The 24043-nt window shown below is 41.1% G+C and overlaps 1 protein-coding gene across 3 annotated transcripts in view; it reads left to right on the top strand.

The window, feature by feature from the left end:
- The first annotated feature begins 12630 nt into the window (after positions 1-12630).
- The window catches only part of RGS6 (regulator of G protein signaling 6), a 253141-nt gene continuing 241728 nt past the window's right edge, over positions 12631-24043 (top strand). For 2 of the 3 annotated variants that reach the window (XM_088167049.1, XM_088167048.1), the window contains exon 1: positions 12631-13022. The gene's annotated coding sequence lies outside the window, so the exon portion shown is untranslated. Of the gene's footprint in view, positions 13023-13631; positions 13969-24043 lie in introns of those variants that run through there. The other variant, XM_088167050.1, reaches the window with a different exon arrangement.

The raw sequence follows: 24043 nt of genomic DNA, 5'->3' as shown, positions 1-24043 counted from the left end.
TGTATTCTGAATTCAGAATATGAATTCTGCAAACCTGGACCCAAATCTGTGTTTAGGAATGTTGTTACAATTTCTGGACTGTAAAGAAAACCAATGTGTAAGCTTTTCTAGTGCCAGAATTGAAACACGTGCGATTTTCTTGCCCCATCAGCAGCAGAGTTAGCAGTTTTCTTGCAAACATGATGCACATCTTCCCATTTATTTTCAGAGAAATGCATCATTCCATGCTAGCTTTATGAAAGAAATAACTTACAGGACAGTTGTGGCAAGTATGAGTATATGACAGTTGGCTGAAAAACTGAGCACTTCACTCATCAAATAACAAAAGTGTTCAGGGGATTTCCTTTTATTTCTACTTTCTCACATTTATTAAAGTGTCTGATTAACAGAAAGCAAAGGGTGGTGCTGTGCCACCCTCCTGTGGTCTGTCCCAAGTCCTGGCATGATGTGCCAGGAATGGGAGACCGTGTTCTCCAAATATGGATGGTCATAGGCAACCCTTGGTGATGGGGAGTGGGAGCGGGAGGGTACACGAACAGGGTAATATCTGAGGAGAGCAGGTGTATCATGGCAATGGAGAATGAATGAATGAATGAATGAATGAATGAATGAATGAATGAATGAATGAATAAGTGGTGTCATTTAGACTGAGCTTCAGTTAAGAGACTTAATTAAGAACAGAACTACTTGCTTTTGAAAAATAAAAGATAGGAAAAAGTTATGGTGAGCAGCATTGCATTTGCTTCCCAAACAAAGATAGAATGAGAAATAGGAATCCTGATGGAACACAAAATTAGTTGTGGTCTTTATTTCTGGAGAGTTTAATAAACAATATCAGACTGCAATAAACAGCAGCCCACATGCAATGTCCCAGATCTGTGAAAGCACATGTTTAAGTAGAGTTGTTAATTTCTTACAAAAGACATTGCAATTTTCTTCTTAAGAATGAGATTGTGCAAAAGAGAAGATACTGATAGCCTACATATTATATAGCCTACATCATATATATTTCCAGAACCTGTAGTACCTGTTAAAACTAAGGTAGAAGCATTGAGGGAAGAAGAGACTAAGCCTGTGACACTCCAGGAAGTTTTCCTAAAGGAGTGGTATTTACATGAATTGTAACAACCAGGCAGCATAACACTTCTCAAAAGAATATTTCACTCTCCATTCTTTTTCACTGGATGTTTTTCAGCAGTTCCTGTAGAAGTGCTCTCTGCATAATTTTGTGGGATAGAGAATGGGTGGTTTAAGACTACAGAATGTTCCCATGGCCTCTATATCCCCCCCATGGTATTCTTCCCTGCCTAAGGCTGTTTAAAACCTTAATCTGACTTGGACCAAAAATGCTTTCAATGTGGAGATGTGTCTAGATGCTATATTAAAACCAGATAATTTCCAGCTATTTGAAACTCACTGATGAAGCAGGCTGCTAAAATATTGCCAAAATTTTCTTCTTAAACTGCAATAGCTAAAACATCAAGACCTGCATAGGAATATTTTAAAATGTTGGTCTTATACAGAGTTTAGACACTATAGTGCTGAAAAAACAACTTTAAGACAATCAGGTGAACTCTAGGTAGATATCTCCCTACAGTGAATTACATTTTAGCCATGAAAGGATGGCCTAAGGCAGCAAGTCAATTGGTCAGGAAGATGGAGACTGAAATTTTATTAGTCTCTCTCAGTTGTATTTTCATCTCTCATGTTTTCTTTGTGGTTATCAATTTTACGTTTTTGGAAGCTCCTTCTACAGTCCAGTAATTGTAACTAGGAATGCAGTGTACAGACACTGAAAACTGTCATCTGCAGGGTCAGTCACAGAGAAAAATAGTTTGATATTACTGGCAGACTAAGCCTGCAGCCAGTGCTGTGTACAAAAAGTACCTCTGAAGCTGGTCCTAATTTTTCCTAGTATGGTACTTCATGTTGCTGTATATGTCATGCATTAAACTACTGGCCTCATGACCTTATTTTATTGGTGACTGCAAAGCTAGAAACCTTGGATTTCTTGAGATTTATATGACATCTATAAGCATGCTGCAATATTGGGATATTTTTGCATTTTCATTCACATTTTTTACAATTTTTCTTTTAAAAATATGTAACAGGTTATTAAATGCCAAAAAAAGAAGGTTTAATCCCCCAAGAACTAGATGTGCGTGGTTAAGCCTAGTCTTTAATGCTTGGTATTTTCTCAGGTTTAGGAAACAATCCTGAAGGGTAATGGTTTGTGCAAAACTTCCATTGGGGTTCAGACTGCTTTGCAGGCCCAAGTCTCAGAGTTTTTGGTTCCATCATCTGAGTTTCTTCTCTCCCAGCTGCCACCCTTTAACAGCTGGTCTAAGCTGGTTGTCCAGACTCTCACCAAAAGAAAGAAGTGGTGTCAATTCCAGAGGGCAACACACATGTCATCAAATCTGGATCTAAAATAGATGAGTTACTTGCCCAGGTGACTAGAGAGGAAGTCTGGGAAACTGTGTTAGAGGAGCACCTAGCTTCATGCCCATCTGAAGTCATCTCATGAGGTGAATCTGTCTCTTTGTGTAGGAGAAAAGTCCTACTAGCTGGATCTGTGCACCATCCCCATCATATAACACAGTTCTTCAAGTTTGAGCTGGAGAATGAGCAGAGTATTTTTACCTTTGAAATTAATTTCTGATAATGTAAATTCCTGTGAAATTGACTGGAAGATTAACATACACACCGGTCTAGTAAAAATCAAAGACCAAACAAGTGCCTCTGTTTTCAAAAGATGTGTTGCCAGGGAAGACATGGTAGAACCAAGGCTGGGTTTTGCCATGGAGCATAGATTTTTAAACTGTAGATTAAAAATGAGAACTGCTGAAAATAATTTAAAAAACATGACTTAAAACATATGAGCATGGGTTTATGCATGAAGGCTAGAGGGGGTAGGAAGGAGATAAATATGTAGATTGAAGGCAGAGGTAGATGTTTGAGTTGTATCTAAGTGAACTAAAACCTAGTAGCCTGTTTCGAATGCAGTCTTGATCCCCTGTTCCAGGTGCAGTCATTTTCCTTTGTTACTTTTATTTTCCATTGGATCTGCCAGCTAAATGGACCTGTCCCGTAGCTGCCTGACCACTAAGTCATCTGATGGGAGTGCAGGGAATGTGTGTGGCCAGGCCATAGGTGAAGAGAGAATTTTGGTAGCAGATGCCTATTAGATAAGGGGTACACTGAACTTGTGCTCCTCACCTTGGTGAACTGGTGAGTTGGGCTGATTGTTGGAGGCTACACCCATGGCAGTAGGATCAAGTAACATCCCAGCTAGGCTGTATCTTCAAATGTAGTTGCTGGACTTTTGATTTGTGGTACTGTACTTGAACGATGCAGTTTAGAAATTTGCAGACATGCAGAAAAAATAGACTTAGCCTGCTCAAAAGGTAGAAACAATAGAAATACTTCTGGGTTTTCCTGATCGTTCCAAAAACTGAATAGTTGAGCATCTAGGAGGAGAGATATTTTCTTTTATATTCTGAAAGAGTGAGGAGGACCAGCTGATTATAACAGGGTGAATAGAGCTGGTTTTTTAGCTTGTGAAGGTAAATTATAGCTCACAAACACATGAACTGATCTGTGAGCCTTTTCTAAATACGTTCTACCTGTCATGAAGAGTATTATTCGTTTGGACATGTGATTTAAAGGAACAAAACTTAGTGCAAGATCTCTAAGTCACTGCCAATACAAATATTTTACTCAAAGTGAGATGGCTTAATGGAGAACTAAGGACTTTCTTTTTCCATATTTCAATACTTACACTTTCCCATATGACATTGCTATCAGCTGCTGAGCTAAATCTGGAAAAGGCTTTTGGGAGGGAGAGCAATGAGAAACAGAGACATGCAGTATCTAACAGAGTTAGATACTGAGTTATTAGTACATTGATTCTGTTAGATACTGAGTTATTAGTATTGTTAGATACAGAGTTATTAGTGTTCTGTGAATACTAATAGAAGCACACCTCAAGATACTTCCCACAATTATGTATTTGAATGAAACATGAAATTTCTTCATCTCTGCTCAATCTCCTTCAAAGCTGAAGTACTGTTAATATTTTAATAAAAGAATTTCCTGTGAAAAAATAGTTAAAAAAATAAGAAGACTGAGTTTTAAACAACTATTTTGCAGAAGGCAAACTGCGAACTTGTAAATATTTGTACTGAAAATATGTGCTGAGTTGCATTAGCAGACCATGCTCAAACAGCAGTTACAAATACTTCATTGTCAAAATGTAAGGATGAGTTCCATGAAGCTCCACAGAGGATTGCTATAGGTCTCATAGTACTCATTAATGAGTTGGATGATGACACAAAAAGAATCATTATTAAATTTGCAGATACTTTCAAGCAGCAAGAGACTGCAAGTATTGTAGAGGAGACGATTAAAATACAGTGATCTGATAAATTGCAGGTATGATCTGAAAAGTGTGGGTAGGATTCAGGATGAATAAGAGCTACATTTAGACAGGAACAAGAAACTGCAGAAACGACATCAAGGAACTCTTCTCAAAGCAATTCTGTGGGAAAATATTTAGCAGGTTTCCTAGAACACAAACTGAACAGAATGAAATTATGCTAATGCAGAACAGGAGGATGCTGCTCTGGGCTGTCTTTGTAGGTGCAGAGTGCTCTGCTCAGCACTGTCACACATCAGCAAAAGTGGTGTGTACACCTGTGGACACAACAGAAATGTGAAGCAGCTGGAGGTGGTCCAGAAGAGGGCAATCAGAATGGTGAGGCATTGAAAAAACAAGCTATAAGGAAAGAAAAGTTATAGTGTCTAATCTGACCCAGAAAAATGGGTAAAAGACTTAAAAATATGAAATTCTGCTCCAAAGAGAACAGTGGTAATCTGCTTTCTGCACCTATAATGGAGGACAAGAAATAAAGGACTCCTGTTTAACGTGAGATTCATCTTCAGTATTAGGATGAAACCTTGTACAGATAATATTTCACTAAATAGTGGCATAAATATGGCATCTTCAGCACTAAATGTCTGTAAGAACTTTTAAATTTAGGTATAATTGAGCCTACCCTGAGCAGTGAGACAGACTCAGTATTTTTTAGTCCCCTCCTATGCTACAAATTTGTAAGAAGCAGACCCCCACCTTCTACTGAATAATTTACACATTTAGATAAAATTAACCATATTATTCTGAATGTGCATCACTGCAATCAGCTTTTGAGGAATTTAGCTTAGCCTTCAGTCTCTAAGGATGCAAGCAGGAACAAGTTGCAAATTTCAGAATTTGTAACTTGTCAAAATTTGGGCAGATTTTTACAGAATAGCATATCCTTGTCACCAAGGCCCATCTCCCTGATACATTTTTAACAATAGTCTCAAAACATGGGCATATTCAGTTATAAAAATATATTTAACATGGTCAAAAGCCTTTTTTCATCAAATCTCCTTGAAGCTGGTTAAACTGATTTTGCTGAAACATTAAAAATAAAAGAAAAACGAAAATAAGAATCCAGACCTTTTCTGATCCATGTAGTGAAACATTGTGACCCAAGCAGTTGAAGATGGAAGATTCTCAACCATGCCTGCCACAGGTACTTACTTGAAAGAAGATTTGGAGATTCACTGTTTCATTATCATTTGTAAGGTGCTTTGAGATCCTGACATGATGTGTATTACATCTTTTAAAGCTTTGTGGAGTTTTTAATGGCAATGCAGATTTAAAGCAGTTTCTTGATAATTAAGGAAAAACTAATTAATCTCATGGGTTTTTTTAAACCCTCTGCATGATTTCGAACTATGCATTGTATAAGTGTTCTGTTCTCACATTCTAGTTTAACAGAGCAGACTAGTTTGAAATGTGTTTTAATTGAATTGGGCTGTACCAGTCTCTTTACTGTCATAGCTTAACAGGCTGAGCATTGAATTAAGGACTGCATTTTAAGCAGAGAGGTGCTGGTGGAGCTGTTCTGGCTGGAGAGGGGGAAGATGAGACCAGAACTGAGCCCTGGGATCAATCTCATTTTTCACAGTGCTGAGATTTGCAAAACTGGCCTCTGGATTCCTGGCTATGTAGGGAAGGGAGATTCACAAACCTAGGAAAGGATGACAGCACTCTATGGAGACCCTCTTATGGTCTTCTTGTGCCCAGCAGAGAGAAAGAAAGATTCTTCTTGTCATAGCTATGAGCACCTGAGGTTATGCTTCAGCTTTGAATCTCCCAAGTGTCTTTTCCCACTGTCCCTACTGTGAGCCTAGAAAAAACCAAGTTTCCTAGGCTAATATCTGTTGTTTGAGCCCTTCTGTTGCCCACTCATTTTAGTGAATGCTTGTACAGCTGACCCCAGCTCAGTCAGATGTCTTCTCTGTGCAGTACTTTCTCAGCAGTAGAAAAGGTGGGACAATAATTAAAATTATTTTAAAAATAATAAAGAAATGTTAATTGTCACTTGAATTTGAAGGTGAGTTTAAGGACTTTACATATGCAAGATGTAGAAATATTTGACTGCTCAGGTTTAAATGATGTTAATGAGGAAAAAATTAAAACAAACAGAGTGAAGTAACTGAATATTCACCAAAATCATGTCAAATGTTAAACTTCCCTGCCAAAACCAGAACATGCAGTGTGATGTTTAGCTACATAAATTCGCCAAAGAGGGAGAAGTGGTACCATGTGATTTAGATAAATCATCAACACCCTGCAAATTTTTTGTAACTATTAGAGAAAAGATTTTATATATAAATATATCTATGCACATAAAGTGAAGATAGATAGATAAACACAGAGACATGCGTTTCAATACTTGAACTGTGTTGGTCAGTACAGAAGAGAAACATAGCTCATGGTGATATTTGTAGTTTCTTCTATATGGTAAAGGCTTTTTCAAAACCATGAGATGATATCGTTTCTGCTGTGAAAAATGCATAGTCTAATAAGGCAGATAAATACTTGGGAGAGAGGGATATAGCATACAAGCAATATGACCAGGACTATGAAAGGCACATACTGCATCTTTCTGGATTTAAGGGGTTTTTAAAACATATTTCATGCCTTCCTCCACACTTTAGGTTCCTCATTCCCACTGTGCAGCAGTTCCCACCACAGCTTGTGTAATTAATCATCATAAAATGTATTTCAAACAGAAAAATAAGCCCAAAGGAAACTTCTGCAATATCACAGAAGAAAAAAGTCAAGAATGTTATGATTTACTCAAAGTACTACTTCTGCACCTTTTCCAGACCAGCAGGTAAAGACCAGCTGGAGAAAACCTGAATTGTACAGGAATTCACACATTTCTTCCACTTAGTGCCATGAGTTTTCATATTTGGCTACCTGAAATGTCAGAAGTTGAAGCTCTACCATGTTCAGGAAAACTTTGCAAGTTCAGATGGAGTGCAGGCAGAAGACTGCTCTTGACAAATGGACAGAAAACTATAAACATTGATAGATATAAAAAACTGATCTTGTGACAAACTAAAAGAAGATATGGAGAGACCTTAGAAATTTGTAGATGTTATAAAGGAAGCTAAAATCCCCTCTACAGTCCTCTCTTTAACACAGGAAAGTATGAGACCATGCTAATTTCCTCACTCAACCAGTACTCTTTTTCAGATATGAGATTGCCATATAGAAGAGAAAAGGATGCCTCTGCTATGTTTGAGCAAGATCCTGGATATTGAGGGAATGGAATCCCTCCTCTTCGGATTAGTTGTATTGCTCTTTGTCCATTTTGGGCTTCCAGGTAAGACAAAGAGAAGCAAAGCTTCTTACACAAATCTCTTTTCAATACTTTCAGCAAACAGGGTTTTCAGACTTTCCTAGGTGGATTTACAAAGACTGTGAATTTTACTTTCCCACAGTGTTATTTATTGATAAAAATGAACAGAAGAGCTGCTACTAATGTCCTGATGTCTTTAGTTTTCTTTAAAAAAAAAGAAAAAATTCTCAATACTTTTGGTTATATGATTTTCCTAGATGCAGGATGCAAGTTCTTCCATGCCTGAAATTCACCACTATGGCTTTTCCCCCTGATGATAACAAGTCATCAAGAAGTTTGTTCTAAGTCACACAAAATTTAAAAAGCATTAGAGCTGGCACAAATTTCATGTTTGCAAAGGCAGCTGAAATCCCTTTGCACAAAGGGAGGAATTAAGTGAAGCTCAACAAGGCCAGTGCATGCTGCCTCTGAATGGTTCTTATTAAGCCGTCTTTGTTCTTTTAGCTTGCATGATCCTTGTAGGTGTAGAAGTACACATTGGGCTTGACACTGTTTAAGTCATGGCTCTGCAGCTGCCAGTGTACATTACTTGCATTTTTCAGTCTGACATGTTCAATTTCTGTGAAACACGTTAACACGGATCAATGGAAACCTCTGTGGGCTGAGATCCCCATAGGAAAGTTCTCCCTGTGGAGAAAGCACTTACACTCTTATAAACCTGGCAGATGTGGCATCATCTCCTACGTTGTGTTTCCTTCTTTAAAGGGTTTTTAGGAGGGACTCAGCCACTGCAAGGCTCCTCACACTTGACCCTCAAAGGATAAAATTTCCTGAGAATTTCCGAGATGGAGGTGGAAGGGACGTCCTTCTGCGAGCTTAGTGTGTTTCAGTGTTGCATAGCTGAAATACAATTTTTCTAATCGCTTCCTTTTTCTGCTGAATCCATATGGAACACAGCAGACACAATAGAGAATTAGGGGTTTTTAAAGCACACCTGCATATAGACAACCTAGGAATCACAGAGGGGTACCATGAAACAGTATCCGAGAGCACTGAATGTAGAACACAATGAAAACGGGAGCAAGCATCACTTGACCTACTGTTTATTGGTCACAATGATAGGAAGCACAATAACTTTTTTCTTCTGGTAGGTGAAGTAAGGTAAGAAAACTTAATGGCACCCCACAACTTGCTCCTGCTGAAAGCTGGCACGAGTCTACGGTCTGTAAATTTCACAGTTTGCTAGTCAAGCTAGCCACCAATTTCATACAGTTAATTGAATGTTTACAAAACAAAGGATCCTGTAAAGAGGCTGAGGAATTCAAGAGGGTCTCTGCAGTCTGGTAGTCAAAAACGTACCATGAAATAAGCTAGGGGCTTTGAGCTGACATTTAAAAAAATCTGTAATAGGTGCCATAAAAGATGTGCTAACACCTCTTTAAAACTACAAAGAAACCATAACATAACAACTGCCTGAAACAAAATAGGAGAGAAGAATTAATCCACCCGGCAAGGCCTTATTTAGTGTGCTTTAACAAAATCTGTAAAGCCTATTGCTCTGCTCTTCTAATGATGTAGGCTAAGACACAGGAGATAAGAAGAGCCAAGACACTGAAAGCTGTTGTAAAACTAGGTCACTGTTAAATTAAACATTTTATGAAAAATAGAACCTGCCTTGAACAACTGTGAAAACCTCCTTGCTTTTTTCATGCCCTCTGCCAGAGACACTTACTCCTCTTTATTGTCTTCATGAAAAAAAGCATCGTTTTAGTGACATCTCAGCACCCACCTCGGGCCAGCAGCTCCATTTTTTTCTTGTAATTAACAGCTATTGAATATTTATGAAGTAAATGCTACGGGGTAACACTTACTCATTCGATCAACAATGCTGTTGGTTTGCAAACTAAAAGAAAAACACTGGCCCTACCTCAGAGCACTGCAACCACTGCAGCTGCAGCAGCTTCAGCTTTTCTGAGCTTTTCAAGCGCCAGGAGAGGAGGATGCTACTGGCAGAAAGTTCGCGATATCTACTCCTCCTTTTTCAGATGATCACAGGGGAACATGCTGTGCTGTGACTCTTGGCCATGTAAAGGAGCAGTTGGAATACCCTGGAGACTCCCACTGTTGAGCTGTGAGTAAGTTAGCAGAAGCCCTGTGAGCATGTGTAACTCTAGTGTCAGCCACGATGTGCAGGGGTTCAAAGTTGTACATTTTGAAACTGATAAAAGGACTTCTTTACAGCAATGAGGATAATACAGCTTTGGGAGAGCATTACTAGGCATGGGGGACGTTTTCTACTGTTGCAGTCTTCAATAGAAGATATAATAATTTTATAAAATGTATGTTTTTGTCATTGAAATCAGTCTCTGGGATAAAGAAAAGCTGGCAAAATATTTTCAATAGGAAATGTTAGTGAAAATGAAAATTTAACTCAGGTTCTTCAGTTTTAATAATGTAGCATTAAGGACAGGTGATGTTCCATACCTGGTATGGACCATGGTGGTCTCTTCTGGCTTTTAGATCTCATCATATAATGCAGTGGAAAGGGAACAATAAAACTCCACCGTCCTGGCCAGAAAAATGCATGGCAGTCCCTCCTCATGCATTCTTCTCCAGTGCTTACTGAGCATAGCAATGTTTCAGATGCAGGGTCTTTTTCTGCAGACATTGCTGTATGTGTGTAGTTCTACATCAACTTGAGATGTCCCACTGATCTAAACGGAACTGTTTCTGCATCTCTAATCATACTCATCAAACTGCTGCACTCTCCCGCTGGGAAAGAGGCTAAACTAAGAAACGATTGCTGTGATGAACCAAGTCTGACTCCATTGTTTTCAGCATAAAGATCAATGCAAATACAAAGCTGGCTTGGTTTTATTGGGTTTTAATTATACATAATTTATTTTAGTAGTTAATACATGAAAGTAAAAAATATTGGTATGCCATTTTTCTTCATACCATTTATTACTTCCAGGGACCAAAGAATCATTGCTACTTGAGAGAAACCACTAGGCAATTTAATTATAGTATGAAATGGAGAAAGAGGGCATGGAATGTTATCCAAACCTGAAATACCATTTATGGTATTTATTTATCATTTGCCTTTCCTTTGATTTGCACTTTTTGGTTACAATTTCTTCTGCTGAGCATGTTTCAAATAAGCATGGAGGTCACTCTTGCTTTAATGTTTCCATTCAGCATCCTTTCTCAACATCATGTGCTGCTCTAGTATGGTAATACTCAGGCTATATATACTTCCAGAAAACATATTGGCAATTTCTTTGAATTGTAATGTTAATACACATGTGAAATATTTTCTATCTTATACTTTGAAAACAGCATTTCTGTAGAACTTGCATTTTAGTCTGAGTTGACCTCATATATTCAAGCACTTAGATTTGTTGGCTACTGCATGCACATTCCTTTGTGGGAGCTGTGAGGACAAAGGCTGTGTAAAGTAGTCTTGAAACAGTTTTTCCTGAACAGACCTGATATAAGACACTGAAATATTTTATCATTGATATTACATGTACTCATACCGCAGCATAACTCAATATAACTAGTGATTTAAAATGCTTTGCTGAGAAAATTTCCAAAGAAGGAAATCTTTATTTCATAGGTTGCCATTGTCTCTTTCCTCCCTTTGCCAGAAAACTTTGTGTGGCAAATAATATATGACATGCTTGGGTTAACCCAAAGGGAATGAAATTAGTTTAAATTCAAACTTGCTATAAAGGGAAATATTTTTTAGATTGATTTTATTTCAAAAGAGTGTCCCAAAATTATGCTGTGATGTTTGAGAGGTACATTCTCTTTGAACAAAGCAATCGGGGAAGGTCCACCAAGATCAAAATGTTTTAACCTGCCACAGAAGCTTTTAAATGCCCACAGCTGAAATCAGAACCAAATCAATTAAATCAACACCCTGTAAAGTCTAGTAAGCATCAGTGAGCTCATGTGAGGCATAACTGCAGAATTTTGCCACTAAGATGCAATTTTGAGTGTGACAGGGAAATAAATACATAGTCTATGTTGATGAAGAACTTTTTCGAAGAAGCATGTACAAACTCTGCAAGCTAGAAAATGGCATTTACAAGACTAAGGAAGGAGTAGCCAGTAACGGTAAAGATGGACATGTGGATGAAGTGAAAATGGAACTGATGCACAGTTGAACCAGAAAGTGGAGGGAACAGAGACACTACACAAGGGCTCTTAAGGCAGGCTACACAGGTGGGTAAAGGAACCTTTCCTCTGTGCAGTTGACAGCCTCATTGTGAAGAGTTTCAATATCAAAAACGACCCTGATGTGCGGGAACCAAACCTTGGAAATTCACGAACTTTGGCACGGAGAAGGGCGTGGCTACCTCCTGTCAACGATCTGCCCTAGTGCATCCCAGCACAGGGCTCTCAGACCTAAGGGTCAGTTTGGAGCAAGGTGGGCTTGTCTTCTGGAGAAAAAGGAATAAAAATCTCATCCAATAGAGAAATCGGTGGATAATATCTTTAAGAAGTATGCAAGCTACTTTGCCCATGAAGTTAGTGTGTGGAAACTCATCCTAGCCAACAGCAATGTCTTTCACCCATGGGACAGGTCTGTTTAAGAGAGCTGGGACTCCAACTGTTTTGTTGGAGATGTGGTGCTTGTTAAGATCGATGATGGTGTGCAGAGCCCAGGTGTTAGTGGGAATCCTGGCTGTTGAGGGAAGGTGACCAAGAGATGAGGCTTTCCCGGCTTCAGATGGAGGACTTCTGCCAAACACTTTAATTATTCTACTCAACACATTAAAAAGATTGCAAGAAAGATACAAGGCTTTCCTTCGTCTCCGTGCCTTTCTTCGGGGCTGCGCCGAGTGCTCCAGCAGCGGCCGGGGCGGCGGGACACGGGAGCTGAAGTTCCCACGCATCACCGCCAAAGGGCAGCCGGCTCGGCACCGGCTGCGAGCGGCGCGGGGGCCGGGCGGGGGCGGTGCGCCCGGGCCGCCCGCAGCGGGCGCTGCGCCCACGGGGCCGGGGCTGGGGCCGCCCCCGCCCGCCCGGTTCGGGCTCGGCCGAGGGTCGGGGGGCGGCAGCGAGGGGCCGGGCCGGGCGAGGAGCGGTGTGCCCGCGGCGTTCTGTTCGCAGCAGATTCGCCCCGGCCGCCGTCCCCGCCGCAGCCTGAGGGGCGCTGAGGAGAACGGGAGGTTTTTGGAAGAGGCGCACAGAAGAGCCCCGGGCTGACCGGCGGCTCCGCCCGCAGGCTCACGCCATGCTGCGGGCGCTTCCCCGTCTCTGAGGAGAGACGAAGGGGCGGCAGGGCACGGCGGCGGCGCGATTGCTAAGGTAATGGGAGTTGGCTGCTCTCCTCGCCGTCTTTTTCCTGCTTATCCGCATCTCTGTGGCGACCGGTTGTCACTCGGCTGTGCCTTGGCAGCGGGATCCCTGTGTTGGTCCCGCCGAGGAGAGCGGAGCCCCGAGCCCGCGGGGTGGGATTTCGCTCCCCGTCGGTAGTAGCGGACAGGTGCAAGGCGTGTGTTCTGTGTGTGTGTTACGTGTGTATGTCGGTGTATGCGGTGCCCGGCCGGGGAGAGGCCGTGCCCTGCCCGGGCCGTGCGGATCCCCGAGAGCAGGCGGCTGCGGTTCGCCCTCCCGCGGGGTCCCAGGGAAGGTTGCCCGGCCCCGGGCCCCGGTGCGGGCGCTGTCCGGGCGGTGCCCACGCCCCGCGGGGCGCGGCTCAGGGGACGCGGTGTCCCGGCAGGTGTGCGGGCAGCCGGAGCTCAGTGAGACACAGGACAAGGTGTGGTGCCCAGAAACCGCAGGTCTTTTCGGAGAAGGACGAGGGGGAGCAAACGCTGGGGTACAGCTTGAAGGGGGAGCTGGTGCCCTGTGGGAGAACTTGGAAACTGTTTCGCTTCGGTAGCGTATTGCAATGATACACTCCCATCCGCCGACAAAGTGCGTTTGCATTGAGACAGATTGGTATGTGAGAGTAAAGCTGCCAGGCACTCTCCTTCCAGAATCTTAATCTCCTGTGACACTGAAAGCATCTTCTTAGTCACTAGATGTGATGGCATAAGTATAGGAGTATGTTGAAGGGCCTGAAAGAGAAGCTTCAAGTATTTTTTTCCTGAGGAAGAAGCTGATTTTTGTATAAATCACGGCACGCTGCCGCTTGTACGCTGCAGACATAATAGCAGCCAGGGCTGCCGCTCCGAGGAGCCGACTGCGCCTGTGGCTCTGAGCTTGGCGTCCCGTCTGCACCGGCGCTGCCCTCGCCGGGACGGCCGAGGTGAGTCGGGGCTTCCTTCAGCTGACCTGTAGGACACTTGGCAGAGCTGCATCCCAGCTGTAGCCTGCGTGCTACGTGATGCTTCTCTGAAATTAAAGATATGCGTAATTTATTCTTGATTGAATTTTATTTGCTGACTGCCAGTGTGTAGGGATTGGAAAGCAGGAAAATATGTCTTTGACCAGTAAAGTCATACTGTAAAACTCACCTTTGTGTTGGCATGTTGAGCAGATATTGGTGGTTTCCCACCCCAAAGAAAGCTACTTTTCCTCTGTGTTTCTTCCTTCTGGAGAAAGTGCTTTGTGAGCTGTTAGTGTGGGTTCTATTTTTTTATTTTTGAGTAGAAGTATCTTTGATATCATAAGTTCTCTTTTCTTGTTTTTAATTTTTTTCTTGTAATGCCAGATTTATTCTATTCTTGCAGATCAGAAGAACTAGGAATTGTTTACTGTGGGATTATGATCTATAATACTTTCTCACCTGCTGATTTGGAACACTTTCACTATACTTCCTTGTAAATCTGCTTTAAAAAGAGATCAGATGTTGAAGAGCAGTTATTGACTTGGGGGCATATTGTTACAAGCACAGAATAATAGTGTTCATTGCTTGAATGTGTGTGTGAAATGCTGAAGAAACTGTTTGGACTCAGCCAATATTGACTTTATTTTTAGATGAGCTGTTCCTTTTTCTAATGACCTGACTGATAGAACAATTGATGACAAACATTCCAATTTTCTTCCTAACTGGCTACAAGTGTGATGGATTAGGTTCTTTTTCCCATTCTGAACTGTATTAGAGGGAAAAAGAGTGATTTGCTACACATCTTATACTGAGGTTTATGGTGATAGAAGATTGCTGTTCACCTGATTCTTCTGTTTTTCTTCCTTGTTACCCTTCCCTTCTACAAAAAGTTGCAGTAGGTTGCTGCATAGAGTAATTGTCCATGCTTTTTACCTTAGTTTCTCTCTGAGAGTTCCTGTGATGCAGGTTGTACAGATACCTGCTTTAATCAATGATGCCTATGGATAAGAGGAAAAGGTGTGTCCTCTTAAAGCAGTAGTTACCTCCTTGCCAACCACTTACAAGGTGTTTCAGTGTCTAGCATGTAATTCTGGTGAGCACACCGGTATGGCAAAGGTGGGCAGAGCACTTTTCATTCGTGCCTGTAAGTCTGCTTTTGTTAATGATTCTGAGGCAGCTGAGGAAAGCTGAATGTATGGACAGGAAATGCTGGGCTTGTTGTCCGTTCGAGCAGGCAAGAAGGAGAGAAAAGGAGAGAGCAGTCCTGTCCCAGCAGACTGCAGCAAACTAACAGATGGCAGGGAAAGAGAAGAAGCTAATATATGTGGAGTAGCAGGAAGAGAAAATAGCTGCAGTGTGTCATTTTAACATGGTACGTTGGGATGCTATGTTAGTCTGTGGTGAAACTTCAGGATTTTGCAGTGCTGTGGCTCAGGTTTCCTAACAGAAATACAAAGGTGTTGTAGGGAGATGATTTTTTTCTTTCCTCAGTAACAATATGAGTCTTCAGCTTTTCAAGAAAGAGGGATAATTAACACGAGGTCTTTGGCTGGTTATACCTTTGATATCTAAATCAAACAATCCAGTTGTACAGTGGCAGCAGAACAAGGGTGAACTGCTCCTCCCGTGCCCAATGTTACAAGAGTACAGTTTTGCCCTTATGATGGGTTATTGTGTTGTTTGTGCTCGTTACCTGGAGCTTCGGTTTCTGGAAGCACACCTTGGCTCTCTAGAGGGGAGATTGTAGGAACAAACAGGTCCACCGAGCAGCCCTGGGCTGTTTCAGGTAACAAATATTGCACTTAATTGTCAGAGCTGAAGTGCTCCTGTTTCCTCCTGGGACTCTTTTCAACATCTTCATGGCTGCATTATTATCTATGTCAATTCACACCATGGCATTATAATTACAAAGAAAACCTGAGTAGAATAAGAAAATGATGTTGATGATTTGGAAGGGTGTTTCTTCTCATCAGACTTTGAACTACTGTCCCGAATGTGGTGTAAAATATCACTCTGCCTTGTGAACCATCAAGCGACATGGTGGCCCTGTGCTGTTACTGAAGGTGGAATAGAACATTTAACCCCGTTCACTTGCAGCTAGGTCTGCATGGGACAAACTGACCAGAGCTGTGTTGGCCAAGCACATTTCTGAAACTTCTGTGCGGCTGTAGGGGTGATGGTGTTTTTTTTCAGAAGCATCTGGTCAGTCACTTTGTTCCTTTGGAGTTACACATCTGATTTCCTCAGGCTACAAAATTTCCTCTTTGCATCTTTGAGCACTTACATATAGTTGCATATGTGTTCATATTCCGAACTGAATTATTATGTTCCTTCATCTCTAAATCTATTTTTTCCTGCAATTTCTGCCTCCATTCTTCATCTTTTAATTTTCTGTCTGGTAACTGTGAGAGCAGTGCTTGCATTTTGGTGGTGGTGGATTTATGGGGTTTTAGAGGTGTACTTTGAAAGTACTTTGAAAAATTTTGTATATCTTTATATCTTTGAAAAGATAATAATAGATGTATCATGGAGAGTTCTAAACTGTTTGATTGGTACTTTCAATAATATACTGGCTTTTAAGTTTATGAAGGATGACTTAACTGTTAGTGTATCCACAGTGTTTTCTTAATCTATAAAAGTTTTACCATGAAAAGGCGTTTCCATTATTTCAGTTAGTGTTTCCAGCATATAGTGATGACTGAGGAATGAGCTAATTTCTGTTGTTGTGCTCTATCTATGAAGAGGTGCAAGAAAGGGGAGCTAATTTGTGTTTTTCTTTTTGGTTGTCAAGCTCTAGAAAGATTGTGGAGTCAAGAGAGACTGCTGCTACCCACTTACGTTGCATCAGATCTCATACTATTTTTTAACATCTCTGCAGCGGGTGGCAAAGAATGTGGAGAGAGGGAAAGAGAAGAAGATTAAAATTTCAGTGAGCAATAAGGTTCTAACACTCAGAAATCCTAGGAGCTCTGCACTGTCATGCTGGAAACAGCTGTGTGTTCCTAGACTCAGCACAGGTACTGCCCTTTGCCTGTACAAGGGTGGTGGGCACCATGAGGCAGTGAGGAGGAATTAGTGCTGCACTTTTGCAGGAATCGTCAGTTACACATTATAAACATTATCCTGATGGTAAAGAACAATATTTCATCTTTATCACTGTGCTTATAGGACCTGGCATCAGCAGTTGAAGGTTCACGGGGTAGTTAAAGATCCTCCCACTGCAGGCCTACTGTGCTATGGGGATATGTGTTGAGAAAATGATTACTAATGGCTTGAAAATCAGTTTTTTTATGTCCAATTTATTGCTCTGTCATCTGTTGTGTGAATGTGGGAAGTCACTTAATTTCACTTGTGATATAACTTACCGTTTTGTAAAAGAAAATACTATTTGCCTGTGTCACAGATGAGCAACTAGTTTTAGGTTCATGTTCATCAGTGTAAGAGCAATCTGGCAGAGACATGTATTAGCTCAATTAAACCGTCTTTATAGGAATATTACAGTATAACAGTGGCAGTAGCCAAATATTTGTATTTATCGTGTATGTAGCCTATATTGGTATTTGTAGCAATCCAGTTATGGCATTGTGAAGCTCAGGTTAAATGAACCACGGCACTGGGACTGGTAGGCTTTGCTGAACTGTGTGGATGTGTGGTGTGTGGACTTGAGCTAGCTAATTCAGGAGTGGCTTAAGTGTTTTTACATTGCAATTACTGAAGTGATTTGTGTGCAATTTGCATCTGAAAAGGCTGTGTGCTGTTGTGATAAACAGCAGGGCAGTGAAATCATAGTATATTGCATCATGTCCTTGGAGTGGGTGGGATACAACCAGTTGTGTTTATTTGCACCAGGGGTATTTGATGGTGCCACATCTTCAAGGACACCTGTGCTTTTGGGTAGCAAATTTCCCATTTTATTTGATTGCAGGGTACTTGCAATTTTCCATCCTCTTGAGAATGAACAACCAGCAAGAACTCTCAGCACTTTGGGGCGTTTTAAATGAGATTATGCAGTTGCTGATCAATGCAGGGCTGGATTGGTTCTATCAACTTGCACAAGATTGCTTGAAGGGAACTTCATTTCAGCAAGCTCTATTGGGAACAGGGAGTTTAGGTGGAGTAAATCTGAATTTGGAATCAAACAGGCACCTATGTTTTGTTTGTTTAGTCGTTGTTTTGGGTTTTTTTAAATTTTAATATTTTCTTGTCAGTCTGTATTAGAGCATCCATTATTTTGTGCATCTTCTCGTTCCATTTTAATATTTGAATCAATTTTCTTCCGTTGTTTTCAGCTTACTGGATGTAATGTAAAATTCAAAGTGCAGCCCATGCCCCAGAAGTAGCTTACTGTAGTTGCAATTAGTATTTTCTATGGCACATAAAGGCAAGGCACTTTCAGAGATGGTGTATTTGATGGACCAGCTTCAAAGAACAGGATGCTCTTAGCACACCTTAACTGATCCAGTGGAAGATTTATATTGGAGAATGGATTAGAAGTCTACCCTCAAGCTCTGTATTATCAGTACAGTTACCCATTTTCCACAGGGAATGATTCTGGCCAATAAGTTGGCATTGTTGCAAAACAACAAAATACAGCTTCAGCTTTGTAACTGCTGCTCCTTGCAGGCTGACAGTGCTGAATAATTACTGCTGTAGTTTGGTATCACCAATTCACATGAAGTTCAAAGTTGAGCTATAGCTATCTCTTTGCATTTCTAAATTTATATAGCACTGACACTTGTTTTAGTTAAATATTCAAATATACTTGCTATCACATTCTTTGTAGCTATCCTTGGTAACAGCATATTGGCTCAGAGCCTTTCCAAGAGGCCTTGCACTCACAGCAGTATTATTTTATTGGAAGGGAGATTGATTACCAGTGAATGCTGCATTTTTTTTTTTCTGAGTTCTTTGGAAGAGGGATGGATGTACTGGAGGCAGTTTCTTCCTGGTATAACAACATTCTGATCCATTAAAAGAAAATTTAGTATGCAAGTGCCCATTTTAACAATTGATATCATAAAGGGAAAAGATTGCCTAGTTAACCAGCAATTCGTATGTCAATATTCACTACCATCCATCTCCATTCCATTTTTCCATCTGGTTATCTTGGGAAGTCAGGACCTAGTCAAAGTCAGATGCCAAAAACTACTTTATTTTGACTTCCACCCCAATGTTTCCTGGATGTAATATCCAGATCCAGACACTATTTTCAGCATTCCACAATAGCAAAGAATATCTGCAGATTTAGAAATACATAAAATCAAAATGGAGTGTGTAGCACGCTGGGGAAAGGGGAGCTTCTTGATAAGCCATAGAAGTGGTTTATCAAGAAGCGATCTGATCACCTGCCAGGTGACTGAGGCAAATCGCCAGTGGCTCACACAAATGGAACAACTGGAACTGTCCATCCTGAATGCTGTTACACAGTGACAGTGTGAGCACTACCACGGGTGTCCCAGATGGAGAGCACCCTTTTTGGAGGTGGTATGAGGCCTTGGTGATCCCTGGTTAGCAATATTCTGCTTAGACCACTAATCCATTAATATTTACTTTTTTTATTAACCAATATATGTGATTTGGAACAACAGGCGGAGCTCTACAAAAGAGAACCTGAGAACAAACTAGCAGTTAAGCACAGTGGATGATCAGGAGCCCAGAGCTTGCTCCCTATCCTAATGCTGGTTGGAAATGTAGACATACCTGTAGGATGGTTTGAGCAAGTTTTCCACAGGAGAAGCACTTAGTTATGGAAGAGCTACACTACACCTTCAGGAAATGTCTGTAAGAGTAGTAGAAATGGGAAATCCCGCCTTCATCAGGATCTCAGTTTCCCTAAAAAGAAGAAAAAAGGGGTGTTCTGGAACTGGGTCCTCTCTTCCTGCTCTGTCAGAGTAAGGCAAAAGAGTTTTGGCTTGTTCCCTGGCTTAGATGTGTGCCCATTGTTCATCCTGCCAGTTGTAGAGAGAGAAAAGTGTTGAGCTCCTGTGCTTCAACCCGGGGCTCCCTGTGAGCTTGTACCTCAGAAAGAGGAGGAATGGGATCCTTTAGAGCCCTTGAATTCTCCCAGTGTCAACAAAACTGCTTTCCCACAAACAAAGAAGAATTTGTTTGGCAAAAATTTGAACATTAAGTGCAGCTGCTGGAAGTGTTTATATTTTGTTCCTTAAAAAAGGCAACAGACTGAGTATTATTGATAGTACTGCAATGCTCAGCACTTGCAAGGAGGTGCAGAAGGTCTCGGATGATCTACTAGGAAACTATTTTCAGAGTAACTTCAGTTACAATTTGATGTCCAAAACAAAGGATTGAAGGATTTTTAGGTGCTTTGGGAGCTATGCTTCCCTGATTGAAAGCAGACTTCCTTCTCTGCCCCTCCACACAGGGGAGCAGTGCCGTGGTACCCAGGGTGGGGCCAGAGCTTTGCTCTGTCACAGCTGACTGTGGTGTGGCTCTGTGTGTGGAGCCCTTATGTCCTCATCAGGCTCAGGGGAGGACACACGTGCAGAGTCTTGACCCACTGAGCATGATGGTGATGTGCCATGTGTAGCTCCAGTGTTTCCCAGAAAGGAACTGGTGAAGATGGTGGAGTTTTGATCTCAGCTCCAGTCTTCCTGGCTGTGGTCCATTCAGATGGTTGTTCTATCCATTTCTCTTTGGAAAGTTATTTCACTGAAGGATGAGTAGAGGTGAGTTGTGCAGTGCTTGGACTGAGTTGCACCAGTGAAAAGCAGAGGATATTCCCAGCTAGGGCCTGGGGATCCTCTGGCTGGTATATTCACCTTGGTCAACAGGATCAGCTTAATGATAGGCTGCTTGTTGCCTTCCAGTATACACAGCTTGCATGGCATGCCCAAGTCCTGGTTTAATGAAGTAATAATTAACCAGAAAAAGAACATGAAGACAAGTTTCTTCCCAGTGCAATTTTAGAAAGATTTATGTAATGGATATGAAATATCAACTTAATATTAATGGAGATTAATTGAGTTCAGTGTGATTTTTCCTTCCGTCTCTTCCCTCCTGTCACCTTAATAATGACCTATTTGATCTAAATATTCTAGCAGATTAGGTAGAGATTTTTCTTATTAGTAATTATGAGTTCAGCAAGGCATGTGGTTATATGATTTCTCAGACAGGTAAAAAGTCATATAATCTAGTTGTATTTCAGTAATTAGAAAAAAATTAACTAGGTATTAATGACATGAAATTGTAATTTACTGTGTGATTGTGTGCTAAAGCACTAAATCTCTCATGATTTGATATTAATGCTACGTGTCAATTATAAGCTGCCCTTGAAATATATTAATTACATAGCATAAAGGTAATTTTCACTTATTGTCAGCCAAAATTATATTTCAGCTGAGCAATCTTGATATATATCTCCATGGGAATTCATTTAGCTGATTCTTTTTTCTGTGACTCACTTTTCCCCTATTTTAAAAATCTATCTTATTTTATCTTGCATGTGCAAGAAACGTTTTACACTGCAAATTTTGCATATTAAATTTGCAATTTATTTATTAATATGCAGAATGGGAGTGGAAATACAACCTTGTATTAATTTGCTAGATCCAGGTGATATTTTCAAGAAATAGTTTGTTTTGTAGGATTTCTTCTAATGTGCTTCTTTCTTTCTCTATTATGTATAAACCCGAGTCTATAAGGACTCCTAGATGTGCTAATTTCTATGAAGCACAAGGGGTTTTGTGTCTGTAAGAGGTTTCTTACAGCCATCTTGTTTTCAATGGTCTTTTCTGACAGCAATCAAGGTGTTTGAGAACACTAAGGGGAATCTCTTAATTTATTACTCAGATGCTTTTGTTGAATTTACACATACACAGAGATTAAATGCTGACAGTATTTATGAATTAAAATGTAAAGATGGTTTTCTTTAAAATTTTCTAATTACAATTCTGTTTGAGAAATTCTAAAAAGATAAACTGGAAAAAAATATTTTCTTCATTTTCAGAGCTTTTTTTTAATTGGTTATTCCCCCTTAAAGTTCACTCATCCTTTTGTGACATATGGGAGCCTTATCTCTTTGCAGCTTCTGGTTTTGGGAGTGAGGAGCCTGATCAGATAAGAGCAAGAGAGAGAACTCTTACTGTGATTCAGTGCATTTTGTCAGCAGCTGCTTGTCTAATCCAGTGTGCTTATGTTTCTTAGGGGAAAAGCAGAAGTGTTCTATAATAAAGAATAAAACAGAAAAAAGAAAAAATCAGTGAGAGGAGAATGTACCCTCTCTTTTTAGCATATTTTTGGTAATATTTTTCAAAGGCTTAATAGGCCATCTTATCCATAAACAAGAAGTTGAAGACTGCTGATTTTCTCCTTGTATGTGGCAGAGTGAGAGAATGGCTAGCACAAATGGTTTTCAATTTTTACCACTTTTGCTGCTGAGGAGTCCAGATTGCTGCAGGCATGGCTATTGTCAGAAAAACAGCTGTGGAAAACCAGCATCTTTAAACATGGAAGTTGAAATTTAGAGACCATTTATTTTTTTGAAGACATGCATTTGGATTTAGATTGCTGGTGTGTGTCTGCAGGCTGGGATGAGTTAGCCCTAATAATTCAGCAAACTGCCCAGAGGAGGGAGGAGCTGACAGTACTCTTCAAATAGTAGTTGGTGAGGTTCTTAGCTGGAGGCTGTCTTAATTAAGATAGAGGCCTAAATTTTTTTTTAATTTGATCTACATGAAGTCTTTGTTTTCATTCTTCACAGCAAAGTGTAGCTGAAATTTCTTTTTAAAATGAAGCTGGATTCACTTCTGGCTGATACATCACAAACATGTGCTTAGAGAAAGGTTCAGAGGGTAAACTCTGTTTTCAGTCTGTGTAGTGTTGTAGGGATGACTTCCTGCTTGTATCTGGAGTGGACTGGGCTGACAGGAAATAGTTGTGTAGGTTTTTTTGGTTTGTTTCTTAAGAGAGGACTGTGCAAATGTGGACTTTTACGTTCAATTATATTAATTAAAGAGTTGCAAATGCAGCATGTTAACACAGTAGTAGGGTAAAAAAAGCTGTAATTTGACCATGGTCAGTCTCATTTGTGTTTGCAGCAGGCAGCCCTCTGGAGAAGGATCAGGGAATCCTGGTGGACACCAAGCTGTCCATGTGTGCAGTGTCCTTGTGACCAAGAAGGACAATGGCATCCTGAGCTGCATCAGGAAGAGCACTGCCAGGAGGTCCAGGGAGCTGATCCTGCCCCTCTGCTCAGCCCTGGTGAGGCCTCACCTGGAGTGCTGTGTCCAGGTCTGTGCTCCTCAGGACAAGACGGACATGGAGCTCCTGGAGCAAATCCAGTAGAGGGTTACAAAGATGAAGAGGGGACTGGAGCATCTCTTTTGCGAGGAAAGGCTGAGGGAGCTGGGCCTGTTCAGCCTCAAGAAGAGGCAACTGAGAGGAGAACTCATCAATGTATTTAAGTGTCTGAAGGGAGGGTACCAAGAAGATGGAGCCAGGCTCTTCTCTGGGGTGCCAAAGCAATGGGACACGAGGCAATGGGCAGGAAGTGATGCATGGGAAGCTTCAGCTGAACATGAGGAAGAAGTTCCTTACTGTGCGGGTGAGCGCCCATGGAGGTTGCAGAGTCTCTCTCCCTGGAGATACTCTAAAGCTGTCTGAACTCAATCCTGAGGCATGTACTGTAGGGGACCCTCTGTGAGCAGGAAGGTTGGACCAGATGACCTCCAATGGTCTCTTCCAACACCAACCATTCTGTGGTTCTGTGAAGCAGTCCTGCACCACTGGGTGCTGAGCTCCATTCAACTCCCATATGCTAAAAAGCACAGGTGTAGTAGAATCTGTGGGACCCAGTATTGCTGTGCTTTCACCTTAAAGAGCCAAGAACATGCCCATGTCATATCACTATCTTATTTTATCTGTAATTTTTTCTTGTAGAATACCAATGAGAGAGAATTCTGTGCTTTTAAAAAAGGTATAAAGGAAACAGAAAAAACTTGGACAATGGTGAGAGTCTTCACAATTCCTCAAAGTCCCTGTCTTGACCAGCTAAGGCTCATCCCTGTAGTAGCAGTGCCTGGGCTGTGTGGAGAGG

Source organism: Sturnus vulgaris, chromosome 6 (genome assembly GCF_052056855.1).
Source record: "Sturnus vulgaris isolate bStuVul1 chromosome 6, bStuVul1.hap1, whole genome shotgun sequence".
In the NCBI taxonomy this organism is placed as follows: Eukaryota; Metazoa; Chordata; class Aves; order Passeriformes; family Sturnidae; genus Sturnus; species Sturnus vulgaris.
This window is presented reverse-complemented; position numbering and strand designations above follow the sequence as displayed.